Below are 17,033 nucleotides of genomic sequence, written 5' to 3'. Positions count from 1 at the left end.
TGGGAAGCCAAGTCTCCTGACCCCTAACCCTAAGTTGGGTCTGAACCCTAATTTCCTCTTGGGACTGAAACTTGTCCCTGTCCACAAGATGTACTAACAGGCAGTTAGTTAACCACCAATGGCTCACTCAGTCTGTTTGACCAATCTAGGCTTTACCAAGACGCTGGTTCCTTCCTGGGAAGCCTAGTGTCCCCAATCCTAACCCTAATTTGAGTCTCAACCCTAATTTCCTGTTTAGACTGAAACATCGCCCCGTCCTCACGTTGTACTTATAGAGGGTCGGCACCCCTTTCTGATGACCTGCTCAGTTCGTTTCACCAAGCTAGTCTTCCCTAAGAACCTGGTTCCCTCCTCGGAAGCCAAGTCTCCCCAACCCTAACCCTAACTTGGGTTTTTACCCAAATTTTCTAGAGGAACTTTAACATCCCCCAGTCCACGCAGTGTACTAAAAGGCCCGAGGGAACACATCCTGTTGGGCCACTCAATCCGTTTCAACATGCTTGGCTTTACAGACGCCCTGGTTCCATCCTGGGAAGCCAAGTCTCGCCAAACCTAACCCTAATTTGATTCTCAACCCTAATTTCCTCCTTGGACTGAAACATACCGCCGTCCACAGAGTGTACCAAATGTCAGTATGGAAGACATCTTGATGTCCCCCTCAGGCTGATTCACCAAGCTAGGCTTCACCAAGAACCCGTTTCTTACCTAGGAAGCCCAGTTACCCCAACCCTAACCCTAACTTGGGTTTTTACCCTACTTTATTTTGGGAATGAAACATCCCCTCGTCCACGCGGTGTACTAAAAGACAGGAGGCAACCCATCCTGCAGGCCCACTTATCCTATTTCTCCATGCTTGGCTTTTCCGAGGCCCTGGTTCACTCCAGGGAAGCCAAGTCTCCCAAACCCTAACCCTAACTTGAGTCTTAACCCTAATTTACTTGTGCAACTGTCACAAACCCCCATCCACAGGTTGTACTAAAAGACAGCAGGCATACCATTCCTTTGGCCCTCTCAGGCTGTTTCACCATGCTTGGCTTCAGCAACACCCTGTTTCCATTCTGGGAAGCCAAGTCTCCTGACCCCTAACCCTAAGTTGGGTCTTAACCCTAATTTCCTCTTGGGACTGAAACTTGTCCCTTTCCACAAGCTGTAGTAACAGGCAGTTAGTTAACCACCAATGGCTCACTCAGTCTGTTTGACCAATCTAGGCTTTACCAAGACGCTGGTTCCTTCCTGGGAAGCCTATCCTATTTCTCCATGCTTGGCTTTTCCGAGGCCCTGGTTCACTCCAGGGAAGCCAAGTCTCCCCAACCCTAACCCTAATTTGAGTCTCAACCTTTATTTCCTGTTTAGACTGAAACATCGCCCCGTCCTCACATTGTACTAAAAGACGGTCGGCACCCCTTTCTGATGACCTGCTCAGTTCGTTTCACCAAGCTAGTCTTCCCTAAGAACCTGGTTCCCTCCTCGGAAGCCAAGTCTCCCCAACCCTAACCCTAACTTGGGTTTTTACCCAAATTTTCTAGAGGAACTTTAACATCCCCCAGTCCACGCAGTGTACTAAAAGACAGGAGGGAACAAATCCTGTTGGGCCACTCAATCTGTTTCAACATGCTTGGCTTTACAGATGCCCTGGTTCCATCCTGGGAAGCCAAGTCTCGCCAAACCTAACCCTAATTTGAGTCTCAACCCTAATTTCCTCTTTGGACTGAAACATACCGCCGCCCACAGAGTGTACCAAATGTCAGGATGGAAGACATCTTGATGTCCCCCTCAGGCTGATTCACCAAGCTAGGCTTCACCAAGAACCCGTTTCTTACCTAGGAAGCCCAGTTACCCCAACCCTAACCCTAACTTGGGTTTTTACCCTACTTTATTTTGGGAATGAAACATCCCCTCGTCCACGCGGTGTACTAAAAGACAGGAGGCAACCCATCCTGCAGGCCCACTTATCCTATTTCTCCATGCTTGGCTTTTCCGAGGCCCTGGTTCACTCCAGGGAAGCCAAGTCTCCCGAACCCTAACCCTAACTTGAGTCTTAACCCTAATTTACTTGTGCAACTGTCACAAACCCCCATCCACAGGTTGTACTAAAAGACGGCAGGCATACCATTCCTTTGGCCCTCTCAGTCTGTTTCACCATGCTTGGCTTCAGCAACACCCTGTTTCCATTCTGGGAAGCCAAGTCTCCTGACCCCTAACCCTCAGTTGGGTCTTAACCCTAATTTCCTCTTGGGACTGTAACTTGTCCCTGTCCACAAGATGTACTAACAGGCAGTTAGTTAACCACCAATGGCCTACTCAGTCTGTTTGACCAATCTAGGCTTTACCAAGACGCTGGTTCCTTCCTGGGAAGCCTATCCTATTTCTCCATGCTTGGCTTTTCCGAGGCCCTGGTTCACTCCAGGGAAGCCAAGTCTCCCCAACCCTAACCCTAATTTGAGTCTCAACCTTTATTTCCTGTTTAGACTGAAACATCGCCCCGTCCTCACATTGTACTAAAAGACGGTCGGCACCCCTTTCTGATGACCTGCTCAGTTCGTTTCACCAAGCTAGTCTTCCCTAAGAACCTGGTTCCCTCCTCGGAAGCCAAGTCTCCCCAACCCTAACCCTAACTTGGGTTTTTACCCAAATTTTCTAGAGGAACTTTAACATCCCCCAGTCCACGCAGTGTACTAAAAGACAGGAGGGAACAAATCCTGTTGGGCCACTCAATCTGTTTCAACATGCTTGGCTTTACAGATGCCCTGGTTCCATCCTGGGAAGCCAAGTCTCGCCAAACCTAACCCTAATTTGATTCTCAACCCTAATTTCCTCTTTGGACTGAAACATACCGCCGCCCACAGAGTGTACCAAATGTCAGTATGGAAGACATCTTGATGTCCCCCTCAGGCTGATTCACCAAGCTAGGCTTCACCAAGAACCCGTTTCTTACCTAGGAAGCCCAGTTTCCCCAACCCTAACCCTAACTTGGGTTTTTACCCTACTTTATTTTGGGAATGAAACATCCCCTCGTCCACGCGGTGTACAAAAAGACAGGAGGCAACCCATCCTGCAGGCCCACTTATCCTATTTCTCCATGCTTGGCTTTTCCGAGGCCCTGGTTCACTCCAGGGAAGCCAAGTCTCCCGAACCCTAACCCTAACTTGAGTCTTAACCCTAATTTACTTGTGCAACTGTCACAAACCCCCATCCACAGGTAGTACTAAAAGACGGCAGGCATACCATTCCTTTGGCCCTCTCAGTCTGTTTCACCATGCTTGGCTTCAGCAACACCCTGTTTCCATTCTGGGAAGCCAAGTCTCCTGACCCCTAACCCTAAGTTGGGTCTGAACCCTAATTTCCTCTTGGGACTGAAACTTGTCCCTGTCCACAAGATGTACTAACAGGCAGTTAGTTAACCACCAATGGCTCACTCAGTCTGTTTGACCAATCTAGGCTTTACCAAGACGCTGGTTCCTTCCTGGGAAGCCTAGTGTCCCCAATCCTAACCCTAATTTGAGTCTCAACCCTAATTTCCTGTTTAGACTGAAACATCGCCCCGTCCTCACGTTGTACTTATAGAGGGTCGGCACCCCTTTCTGATGACCTGCTCAGTTCGTTTCACCAAGCTAGTCTTCCCTAAGAACCTGGTTCCCTCCTCGGAAGCCAAGTCTCCCCAACCCTAACCCTAACTTGGGTTTTTACCCAAATTTTCTAGAGGAACTTTAACATCCCCCAGTCCACGCAGTGTACTAAAAGACAGGAGGGAACACATCCTGTTGGGCCACTCAATCTGTTTCAACATGCTTGGCTTTACAGACGCCCTGGTTCCATCCTGGGAAGCCAAGTCTCGCCAACCCTAACCCTAATTTGAGTCTCAACCCTAATTTCCTCTTTGGACTGAAACATACCGCCGCCCACAGAGTGTACCAATTGTCAGGATGGAAGACATCTTGATGTCCCCCTCAGGCTGATTCACCAAGCTAGGCTTCACCAAGAACCCGTTTCTTACCTAGGAAGCCCAGTTTCCCCAACCCTAACCCTAACTTGGGTTTTTACCCTACTTTATTTTGGGAATGAAACATCCCCTCGTCCACGCAGTGTACGAAAAGACAGGAGGCAACCCATCCTGCAGGCCCACTTATCCTATTTCTCCATGCTTGGCTTTTCCGAGGCCCTGGTTCACTCCAGGGAAGCCAAGTCTCCCGAACCCTAACCCTAACTTGAGTCTTAACCCTAATTTACTTGTGCAACTGTCACAAACCCCCATCCACAGGTTGTACTAAAAGACGGCAGGCATACCATTCCTTTGGCCCTCTCAGTCTGTTTCACCATGCTTGGCTTCAGCAACACCCTGTTTCCATTCTGGGAAGCCAAGTCTCCTGACCCCTAACCCTCAGTTGGGTCTTAACCCTAATTTCCTCTTGGGACTGCAACTTGTCCCTGTCCACAAGATGTACTAACAGGCAGTTAGTTAACCACCAATGGCTCACTCAGTCTGTTTGACCAATCTAGGCTTTACCAAGATGCTGGTTCCTTCCTGGGAAGCCTAGTGTCCCCAACCCTAACCCTAATTTGAGTCTCAACCCTAATTTCCTGTTTAGACTGAAACATCACCCCGTCCTCACGTTGTACGAAAAGATGGTCGGCACCCCTTTCTGATGACCTGCTCAGTTCGTTTCACCAAGCTAGTCTTCCCTAAGAACCTGGTTCCCTCCTCGGAAGCCAAGTCTCCCCAACCCTAACCCTAACTTGGGTTTTTACCCAAATTTTCTAGAGGAACTTTAACATCCCCCAGTCCACGCAGTGTACTAAAAGGCCCGAGGGAACACATCCTGTTGGGCCACTCAATCCGTTTCAACATGCTTGGCTTTACAGACGCCCTGGTTCCATCCTGGGAAGCCAAGTCTCGCCAAACCTAACCCTAATTTGATTCTCAACCCTAATTTCCTCCTTGGACTGAAACATACCGCCGTCCACAGAGTGTACCAAATGTCAGTATGGAAGACATCTTGATGTCCCCCTCAGGCTGATTCACCAAGCTAGGCTTCACCAAGAACCCGTTTCTTACCTAGGAAGCCCAGTTTCCCCAACCCTAACCCTAACTTGGGTTTTTACCCTACTTTATTTTGGGAATGAAACATCCCCTCGTCCACGCGGTGTACTAAAAGACAGGAGGCAACCCATCCTGCAGGCCCACTTATCCTATTTCTCCATGCTTGGCTTTTCCGAGGCCCTGGTTCACTCCAGGGAAGCCAAGTCTCCCGAACCCTAACCCTAACTTGAGTCTTAACCCTAATTTACTTGTGCAACTGTCACAAACCCCCATCCACAGGTTGTACTAAAAGACGGCAGGCATACCATTCCTTTGGCCCTCTCAGTCTGTTTCACCATGCTTGGCTTCAGCAACACCCTGTTTCCATTCTGGGAAGCCAAGTCTCCTGACCCCTAACCCTAAGTTGGGTCTGAACCCTAATTTCCTCTTGGGACTGAAACTTGTCCCTGTCCACAAGATGTACTAACAGGCAGTTAGTTAACCACCAATGGCTCACTCAGTCTGTTTGACCAATCTAGGCTTTACCAAGACGCTGGTTCCTTCCTGGGAAGCCTAGTGTCCCCAATCCTAACCCTAATTTGAGTCTCAACCCTAATTTCCTGTTTAGACTGAAACATCGCCCCGTCCTCACGTTGTACTTATAGAGGGTCGGCACCCCTTTCTGATGACCTGCTCAGTTCGTTTCACCAAGCTAGTCTTCCCTAAGAACCTGGTTCCCTCCTCGGAAGCCAAGTCTCCCCAACCCTAACCCTAACTTGGGTTTTTACCCAAATTTTCTAGAGGAACTTTAACATCCCCCAGTCCACGCAGTGTACTAAAAGGCCCGAGGGAACACATCCTGTTGGGCCACTCAATCCGTTTCAACATGCTTGGCTTTACAGACGCCCTGGTTCCATCCTGGGAAGCCAAGTCTCGCCAAACCTAACCCTAATTTGATTCTCAACCCTAATTTCCTCCTTGGACTGAAACATACCGCCGTCCACAGAGTGTACCAAATGTCAGTATGGAAGACATCTTGATGTCCCCCTCAGGCTGATTCACCAAGCTAGGCTTCACCAAGAACCCGTTTCTTACCTAGGAAGCCCAGTTACCCCAACCCTAACCCTAACTTGGGTTTTTACCCTACTTTATTTTGGGAATGAAACATCCCCTCGTCCACGCGGTGTACTAAAAGACAGGAGGCAACCCATCCTGCAGGCCCACTTATCCTATTTCTCCATGCTTGGCTTTTCCGAGGCCCTGGTTCACTCCAGGGAAGCCAAGTCTCCCAAACCCTAACCCTAACTTGAGTCTTAACCCTAATTTACTTGTGCAACTGTCACAAACCCCCATCCACAGGTTGTACTAAAAGACAGCAGGCATACCATTCCTTTGGCCCTCTCAGGCTGTTTCACCATGCTTGGCTTCAGCAACACCCTGTTTCCATTCTGGGAAGCCAAGTCTCCTGACCCCTAACCCTAAGTTGGGTCTTAACCCTAATTTCCTCTTGGGACTGAAACTTGTCCCTTTCCACAAGCTGTAGTAACAGGCAGTTAGTTAACCACCAATGGCTCACTCAGTCTGTTTGACCAATCTAGGCTTTACCAAGACGCTGGTTCCTTCCTGGGAAGCCTATCCTATTTCTCCATGCTTGGCTTTTCCGAGGCCCTGGTTCACTCCAGGGAAGCCAAGTCTCCCCAACCCTAACCCTAATTTGAGTCTCAACCTTTATTTCCTGTTTAGACTGAAACATCGCCCCGTCCTCACATTGTACTAAAAGACGGTCGGCACCCCTTTCTGATGACCTGCTCAGTTCGTTTCACCAAGCTAGTCTTCCCTAAGAACCTGGTTCCCTCCTCGGAAGCCAAGTCTCCCCAACCCTAACCCTAACTTGGGTTTTTACCCAAATTTTCTAGAGGAACTTTAACATCCCCCAGTCCACGCAGTGTACTAAAAGACAGGAGGGAACAAATCCTGTTGGGCCACTCAATCTGTTTCAACATGCTTGGCTTTACAGATGCCCTGGTTCCATCCTGGGAAGCCAAGTCTCGCCAAACCTAACCCTAATTTGAGTCTCAACCCTAATTTCCTCTTTGGACTGAAACATACCGCCGCCCACAGAGTGTACCAAATGTCAGGATGGAAGACATCTTGATGTCCCCCTCAGGCTGATTCACCAAGCTAGGCTTCACCAAGAACCCGTTTCTTACCTAGGAAGCCCAGTTACCCCAACCCTAACCCTAACTTGGGTTTTTACCCTACTTTATTTTGGGAATGAAACATCCCCTCGTCCACGCGGTGTACTAAAAGACAGGAGGCAACCCATCCTGCAGGCCCACTTATCCTATTTCTCCATGCTTGGCTTTTCCGAGGCCCTGGTTCACTCCAGGGAAGCCAAGTCTCCCGAACCCTAACCCTAACTTGAGTCTTAACCCTAATTTACTTGTGCAACTGTCACAAACCCCCATCCACAGGTTGTACTAAAAGACGGCAGGCATACCATTCCTTTGGCCCTCTCAGTCTGTTTCACCATGCTTGGCTCCAGCAACACCCTGTTTCCATTCTGGGAAGCCAAGTCTCCTGACCCCTAACCCTAAGTTGGGTCTGAACCCTAATTTCCTCTTGGGACTGAAACTTGTCCCTGTCCACAAGATGTACTAACAGGCAGTTAGTTAACCACCAATGGCTCACTCAGTCTGTTTGACCAATCTAGGCTTTACCAAGACGCTGGTTCCTTCCTGGGAAGCCTAGTGTCCCCAACCCTAACCCTAATTTGAGTCTCAACCTTTATTTCCTGTTTAGACTGAAACATCGCCCCGTCCTCACGTTGTACTTATAGAGGGTCGGCACCCCTTTCTGATGACCTGCTCAGTTCGTTTCACCAAGCTAGTCTTCCCTAAGAACCTGGTTCCCTCCTCGGAAGCCAAGTCTCCCCAACCCTAACCCTAACTTGGGTTTTTACCCAAATTTTCTAGAGGAACTTTAACATCCCCCAGTCCACGCAGTGTACTAAAAGACAGGAGGGAACAAATCCTGTTGGGCCACTCAATCTGTTTCAACATGCTTGGCTTTACAGACGCCCTGGTTCCATCCTGGGAAGCCAAGTCTCGCCAACCCTAACCCTAATTTGAGTCTCAACCCTAATTTCCTCTTTGGACTGAAACATACCGCCGCCCACAGAGTGTACCAATTGTCAGGATGGAAGACATCTTGATGTCCCCCTCAGGCTGATTCACCAAGCTAGGCTTCACCAAGAACCCGTTTCTTACCTAGGAAGCCCAGTTTCCCCAACCCTAACCCTAACTTGGGTTTTTACCCTACTTTATTTTGGGAATGAAACATCCCCTCGTCCACGCAGTGTACGAAAAGACAGGAGGCAACCCATCCTGCAGGCCCACTTATCCTATTTCTCCATGCTTGGCTTTTCCGAGGCCCTGGTTCACTCCAGGGAAGCCAAGTCTCCCGAACCCTAACCCTAACTTGAGTCTTAACCCTAATTTACTTGTGCAACTGTCACAAACCCCCATCCACAGGTTGTACTAAAAGACGGCAGGCATACCATTCCTTTGGCCCTCTCAGTCTGTTTCACCATGCTTGGCTTCAGCAACACCCTGTTTCCATTCTGGGAAGCCAAGTCTCCTGACCCCTAACCCTAAGTTGGGTCTGAACCCTAATTTCCTCTTGGGACTGCAACTTGTCCCTGTCCACAAGATGTACTAACAGGCAGTTAGTTAACCACCAATGGCTCACTCAGTCTGTTTGACCAATCTAGGCTTTACCAAGACGCTGGTTCCTTCCTGGGAAGCCTAGTGTCCCCAATCCTAACCCTAATTTGAGTCTCAACCCTAATTTCCTGTTTAGACTGAAACATCGCCCCGTCCTCACGTTGTACTTATAGAGGGTCGGCACCCCTTTCTGATGACCTGCTCAGTTCGTTTCACCAAGCTAGTCTTCCCTAAGAACCTGGTTCCCTCCTCGGAAGCCAAGTCTCCCTAACCCTAACCCTAACTTGGGTTTTTACCCAAATTTTCTAGAGGAACTTTAACATCCCCCAGTCCACGCAGTGTACTAAAAGGCCCGAGGGAACACATCCTGTTGGGCCACTCAATCCGTTTCAACATGCTTGGCTTTACAGACGCCCTGGTTCCATCCTGGGAAGCCAAGTCTCGCCAAACCTAACCCTAATTTGATTCTCAACCCTAATTTCCTCCTTGGACTGAAACATACCGCCGTCCACAGAGTGTACCAACTGTCAGTATGGAAGACATCTTGATGTCCCCCTCAGGCTGATTCACCAAGCTAGGCTTCACCAAGAACCCGTTTCTTACCTAGGAAGCCCAGTTACCCCAACCCTAACCCTAACTTGGGTTTTTACCCTACTTTATTTTGGGAATGAAACATCCCCTCGTCCACGCGGTGTACTAAAAGACAGGAGGCAACCCATCCTGCAGGCCCACTTATCCTATTTCTCCATGCTTGGCTTTTCCGAGGCCCTGGTTCACTCCAGGGAAGCCAAGTCTCCCAAACCCTAACCCTAACTTGAGTCTTAACCCTAATTTACTTGTGCAACTGTCACAAACCCCCATCCACAGGTTGTACTAAAAGACAGCAGGCATACCATTCCTTTGGCCCTCTCAGGCTGTTTCACCATGCTTGGCTTCAGCAACACCCTGTTTCCATTCTGGGAAGCCAAGTCTCCTGACCCCTAACCCTAAGTTGGGTCTGAACCCTAATTTCCTCTTGGGACTGAAACTTGTCCCTGTCCACAAGATGTACTAACAGGCAGTTAGTTAACCACCAATGGCTCACTCAGTCTGTTTGACCAATCTAGGCTTTACCAAGACGCTGGTTCCTTCCTGGGAAGCCTAGTGTCCCCAACCCTAACCCTAATTTGAGTCTCAACCTTTATTTCCTGTTTAGACTGAAACATCGCCCCGTCCTCACGTTGTACTTATAGAGGGTCGGCACCCCTTTCTGATGACCTGCTCAGTTCGTTTCACCAAGCTAGTCTTCCCTAAGAACCTGGTTCCCTCCTCGGAAGCCAAGTCTCCCCAACCCTAACCCTAACTTGGGTTTTTACCCAAATTTTCTAGAGGAACTTTAACATCCCCCAGTCCACGCAGTGTACTAAAAGACAGGAGGGAACAAATCCTGTTGGGCCACTCAATCTGTTTCAACATGCTTGGCTTTACAGACGCCCTGGTTCCATCCTGGGAAGCCAAGTCTCGCCAACCCTAACCCTAATTTGAGTCTCAACCCTAATTTCCTCTTTGGACTGAAACATACCGCCGCCCACAGAGTGTACCAATTGTCAGGATGGAAGACATCTTGATGTCCCCCTCAGGCTGATTCACCAAGCTAGGCTTCACCAAGAACCCGTTTCTTACCTAGGAAGCCCAGTTTCCCCAACCCTAACCCTAACTTGGGTTTTTACCCTACTTTATTTTGGGAATGAAACATCCCCTCGTCCACGCAGTGTACGAAAAGACAGGAGGCAACCCATCCTGCAGGCCCACTTATCCTATTTCTCCATGCTTGGCTTTTCCGAGGCCCTGGTTCACTCCAGGGAAGCCAAGTCTCCCGAACCCTAACCCTAACTTGAGTCTTAACCCTAATTTACTTGTGCAACTGTCACAAACCCCCATCCACAGGTTGTACTAAAAGACGGCAGGCATACCATTCCTTTGGCCCTCTCAGGCTGTTTCACCATGCTTGGCTTCAGCAACACCCTGTTTCCATTCTGGGAAGCCAAGTCTCCTGACCCCTAACCCTAAGTTGGGTCTTAACCCTAATTTCCTCTTGGGACTGAAAAATGTCCCTGTCCACAAGCTGTACTAACGGGCAGTATGTTATCCTCCAATGGCTCACTCAGTCTGTTTGACCAATCTAGGCTTTACCAAGATGCTGGTTCCTTCCTGGGAAGCCTAGTGTCCCCAATCCTAACCCTAATTTGAGTCTCAACCCTTATTTCCTGTTTTGACTGAAACATCACCCCGTCCTCACGTTGTACGAAAAGATGGTCGGCACCCCTTTCTGATGACCTGCTCAGTTCGTTTCACCAAGCTAGTCTTCCCTAAGAACCTGGTTCCCTCCTCGGAAGCCAAGTCTCCCCAACCCTAACCCTAACTTGGGTTTTTACCCAAATTTTCTAGAGGAACTTTAACATCCCCCAGTCCACGCAGTGTACTAAAAGACAGGATGTCTTTTAGTACCCCTAACCCTAAGTTGGGTCTTAACCCTAATTTCCTCTTGGGACTGAAAAATGTCCCTGTCCACAAGCTGTACTAACGGGCAGTATGTTATCCTCCAATGGCTCACTCAGTCTGTTTGACCAATCTAGGCTTTACCAAGACGCTGGTTCCTTCCTGGGAAGCCTAGTGTCCCCAATCCTAACCCTAATTTGAGTCTCAACCCTTATTTCCTGTTTTGACTGAAACATCGCCCCGTCCTCACGTTGTACTTATAGAGGGTCGGCACCCCTTTCTGATGACCTGCTCAGTTCGTTTCACCAAGCTAGTCTTCCCTAAGAACCTGGTTCCCTCCTCGGAAGCCAAGTCTCCCCAACCCTAACCCTAACTTGGGTTTTTACCCAAATTTTCTAGAGGAACTTTAACATCCCCCAGTCCACGCAGTGTACTAAAAGACAGGAGGGAACAAATCCTGTTGGGCCACTCAATCTGTTTCAACATGCTTGGCTTTACAGACGCCCTGGTTCCATCCTGGGAAGCCAAGTCTCGCCAACCCTAACCCTAATTTGAGTCTCAACCCTAATTTCCTCTTTGGACTGAAACATACCGCCGCCCACAGAGTGTACCAATTGTCAGGATGGAAGACATCTTGATGTCCCCCTCAGGCTGATTCACCAAGCTAGGCTTCACCAAGAACCCGTTTCTTACCTAGGAAGCCCAGTTTCCCCAACCCTAACCCTAACTTGGGTTTTTACCCTACTTTATTTTGGGAATGAAACATCCCCTCGTCCACGCAGTGTACGAAAAGACAGGAGGCAACCCATCCTGCAGGCCCACTTATCCTATTTCTCCATGCTTGGCTTTTCCGAGGCCCTGGTTCACTCCAGGGAAGCCAAGTCTCCCGAACCCTAACCCTAACTTGAGTCTTAACCCTAATTTACTTGTGCAACTGTCACAAACCCCCATCCACAGGTTGTACTAAAAGACGGCAGGCATACCATTCCTTTGGCCCTCTCAGTCTGTTTCACCATGCTTGGCTTCAGCAACACCCTGTTTCCATTCTGGGAAGCCAAGTCTCCTGACCCCTAACCCTAAGTTGGGTCTGAACCCTAATTTCCTCTTGGGACTGAAACTTGTCCCTTTCCACAAGCTGTAGTAACAGGCAGTTAGTTAACCACCAATGGCTCACTCAGTCTGTTTGACCAATCTAGGCTTTACCAAGACGCTGGTTCCTTCCTGGGAAGCCTATCCTATTTCTCCATGCTTGGCTTTTCCGAGGCCCTGGTTCACTCCAGGGAAGCCAAGTCTCCCCAACCCTAATCCTAATTTGAGTCTCAACCTTTATTTCCTGTTTAGACTGAAACATCGCCCCGTCCTCACATTGTACTAAAAGACGGTCGGCACCCCTTTCTGATGACCTGCTCAGTTCGTTTCACCAAGCTAGTCTTCCCTAAGAACCTGGTTCCCTCCTCGGAAGCCAAGTCTCCCCAACCCTAACCCTAACTTGGGTTTTTACCCAAATTTTCTAGAGGAACTTTAACATCCCCCAGTCCACGCAGTGTACTAAAAGACAGGAGGGAACAAATCCTGTTGGGCCACTCAATCTGTTTCAACATGCTTGGCTTTACAGACGCCCTGGTTCCATCCTGGGAAGCCAAGTCTCGCCAACCCTAACCCTAATTTGAGTCTCAACCCTAATTTCCTCTTTGGACTGAAACATACCGCCGCCCACAGAGTGTACCAATTGTCAGGATGGAAGACATCTTGATGTCCCCCTCAGGCTGATTCACCAAGCTAGGCTTCACCAAGAACCCGTTTCTTACCTAGGAAGCCCAGTTTCCCCAACCCTAACCCTAACTTGGGTTTTTACCCTACTTTATTTTGGGAATGAAACATCCCCTCGTCCACGCAGTGTACGAAAAGACAGGAGGCAACCCATCCTGCAGGCCCACTTATCCTATTTCTCCATGCTTGGCTTTTCCGAGGCCCTGGTTCACTCCAGGGAAGCCAAGTCTCCCGAACCCTAACCCTAACTTGAGTCTTAACCCTAATTTACTTGTGCAACTGTCACAAACCCCCATCCACAGGTTGTACTAAAAGACGGCAGGCATACCATTCCTTTGGCCCTCTCAGGCTGTTTCACCATGCTTGGCTTCAGCAACACCCTGTTTCCATTCTGGGAAGCCAAGTCTCCTGACCCCTAACCCTAAGTTGGGTCTTAACCCTAATTTCCTCTTGGGACTGAAAAATGTCCCTGTCCACAAGCTGTACTAACGGGCAGTATGTTATCCTCCAATGGCTCACTCAGTCTGTTTGACCAATCTAGGCTTTACCAAGATGCTGGTTCCTTCCTGGGAAGCCTAGTGTCCCCAACCCTAACCCTAATTTGAGTCTCAACCCTTATTTCCTGTTTTGACTGAAACATCACCCCGTCCTCACGTTGTACGAAAAGATGGTCGGCACCCCTTTCTGATGACCTGCTCAGTTCGTTTCACCAAGCTAGTCTTCCCTAAGAACCTGGTTCCCTCCTCGGAAGCCAAGTCTCCCCAACCCTAACCCTAACTTGGGTTTTTACCCAAATTTTCTAGAGGAACTTTAACATCCCCCAGTCCACGCAGTGTACTAAAAGACAGGAGGGAACAAATCCTGTTGGGCCACTCAATCCGTTTCAACATGCTTGGCTTTACAGACGCCCTGGTTCCATCCTGGGAAGCCAAGTCTCGCCAAACCTAACCCTAATTTGATTCTCAACCCTAATTTCCTCTTTGGACTGAAACATACCGCCGCCCACAGAGTGTACCAAATGTCAGTATGGAAGACATCTTGATGTCCCCCTCAGGCTGATTCACCAAGCTAGGCTTCACCAAGAACCCGTTTCTTACCTAGGAAGCCCAGTTACCCCAACCCTAACCCTAACTTGGGTTTTTACCCTACTTTATTTTGGGAATGAAACATCCCCTCGTCCACGCGGTGTACTAAAAGACAGGAGGCAACCCATCCTGCAGGCCCACTTATCCTATTTCTACATGCTTGGCTTTTCCGAGGCCCTGGTTCACTCCAGGGAAGCCAAGTCTCCCGAACCCTAACCCTAACCTGAGTCTTAACCCTAATTTACTTGTGCAACTGTCACAAACCCCCATCCACAGGTTGTACTAAAAGACGGCAGGCATACCATTCCTTTGGCCCTCTCAGTCTGTTTCACCATGCTTGGCTTCAGCAACACCCTGTTTCCATTCTGGGAAGCCAAGTCTCCTGACCCCTAACCCTCAGTTGGGTCTGAACCCTAATTTCCTCTTGGGACTGAAACTTGTCCCTGTCCACAAGATGTACTAACAGGCACTTAGTTAACCACCAATGGCTCACTCAGTCTGTCTGACCAATCTAGGCTTTACCAAGACGCTGGTTCCTTCCTGGGAAGCCTAGTGTCCCCAATCCTAACCCTAATTTGAGTCTCAACCCTAATTTCCTGTTTAGACTGAAACATCGCCCCGTCCTCACGTTGTACTTATAGAGGGTCGGCACCCCTTTCTGATGACCTGCTCAGTTCGTTTCACCAAGCTAGTCTTCCCTAAGAACCTGGTTCCCTCCTCGGAAGCCAAGTCTCCCCAACCCTAACCCTAACTTGGGTTTTTACCCAAATTTTCTAGAGGAACTTTAACATCCCCCAGTCCACGCAGTGTACTAAAAGACAGGAGGGAACACATCCTGTTGGGCCACTCAATCTGTTTCAACATGCTTGGCTTTACAGACGCCCTGGTTCCATCCTGGGAAGCCAAGTCTCGCCAACCCTAACCCTAATTTGAGTCTCAACCCTAATTTCCTCTTTGGACTGAAACATACCGCCGCCCACAGAGTGTACCAATTGTCAGGATGGAAGACATCTTGATGTCCCCCTCAGGCTGATTCACCAAGCTAGGCTTCACCAAGAACCCGTTTCTTACCTAGGAAGCCCAGTTTCCCCAACCCTAACCCTAACTTGGGTTTTTACCCTACTTTATTTTGGGAATGAAACATCCCCTCGTCCACGCAGTGTACGAAAAGACAGGAGGCAACCCATCCTGCAGGCCCACTTATCCTATTTCTCCATGCTTGGCTTTTCCGAGGCCCTGGTTCACTCCAGGGAAGCCAAGTCTCCCGAACCCTAACCCTAACTTGAGTCTTAACCCTAATTTACTTGTGCAACTGTCACAAACCCCCATCCACAGGTTGTACTAAAAGACGGCAGGCATACCATTCCTTTGGCCCTCTCAGGCTGTTTCACCATGCTTGGCTTCAGCAACACCCTGTTTCCATTCTGGGAAGCCAAGTCTCCTGACCCCTAACCCTAAGTTGGGTCTTAACCCTAATTTCCTCTTGGGACTGAAAAATGTCCCTGTCCACAAGCTGTACTAACGGGCAGTATGTTATCCTCCAATGGCTCACTCAGTCTGTTTGACCAATCTAGGCTTTACCAAGATGCTGGTTCCTTCCTGGGAAGCCTAGTGTCCCCAACCCTAACCCTAATTTGAGTCTCAACCCTTATTTCCTGTTTTGACTGAAACATCACCCCGTCCTCACGTTGTACGAAAAGATGGTCGGCACCCCTTTCTGATGACCTGCTCAGTTCGTTTCACCAAGCTAGTCTTCCCTAAGAACCTGGTTCCCTCCTCGGAAGCCAAGTCTCCCCAACCCTAACCCTAACTTGGGTTTTTACCCAAATTTTCTAGAGGAACTTTAACATCCCCCAGTCCACGCAGTGTACTAAAAGACAGGAGGGAACAAATCCTGTTGGGCCACTCAATCCGTTTCAACATGCTTGGCTTTACAGACGCCCTGGTTCCATCCTGGGAAGCCAAGTCTCGCCAAACCTAACCCTAATTTGATTCTCAACCCTAATTTCCTCTTTGGACTGAAACATACCGCCGCCCACAGAGTGTACCAAATGTCAGTATGGAAGACATCTTGATGTCCCCCTCAGGCTGATTCACCAAGCTAGGCTTCACCAAGAACCCGTTTCTTACCTAGGAAGCCCAGTTTCCCCAACCCTAACCCTAACTTGGGTTTTTACCCTACTTTATTTTGGGAATGAAACATCCCCTCGTCCACGCGGTGTACAAAAAGACAGGAGGCAACCCATCCTGCAGGCCCACTTATCCTATTTCTCCATGCTTGGCTTTTCCGAGGCCCTGGTTCACTCCAGGGAAGCCAAGTCTCCCGAACCCTAACCCTAACCTGAGTCTTAACCCTAATTTACTTGTGCAACTGTCACAAACCCCCATCCACAGGTTGTACTAAAAGACGGCAGGCATACCATTCCTTTGGCCCTCTCAGGCTGTTTCACCATGCTTGGCTTCAGCAACACCCTGTTTCCATTCTGGGAAGCCAAGTCTCCTGACCCCTAACCCTAAGTTGGGTCTGAACCCTAATTTCCTCTTGGGACTGAAACTTGTCCCTGTCCACAAGATGTACTAACAGGCAGTTAGTTAACCACCAATGGCTCACTCAGTCTGTCTGACCAATCTAGGCTTTACCAAGACGCTGGTTCCTTCCTGGGAAGCCTAGTGTCCCCAATCCTAACCCTAATTTGAGTCTCAACCCTAATTTCCTGTTTAGACTGAAACATCGCCCCGTCCTCACGTTGTACTTATAGAGGGTCGGCACCCCTTTCTGATGACCTGCTCAGTTCGTTTCACCAAGCTAGTCTTCCCTAAGAACCTGGTTCCCTCCTCGGAAGCCAAGTCTCCCCAACCCTAACCCTAACTTGGGTTTTTACCCAAATTTTCTAGAGGAACTTTAACATCCCCCAGTCCACGCAGTGTACTAAAAGACAGGAGGGAACACATCCTGTT

The sequence above is a fragment of the Heloderma suspectum genome, chromosome 1, assembly GCF_057233095.1.
Source record: "Heloderma suspectum isolate Gila_16-S chromosome 1, 16-S_ref, whole genome shotgun sequence".
Lineage (NCBI taxonomy): Eukaryota > Metazoa > Chordata > Lepidosauria > Squamata > Helodermatidae > Heloderma > Heloderma suspectum.
The sequence above is the reverse complement of the archived record's forward strand: the minus strand, read 5'-3'. Positions refer to the sequence as shown.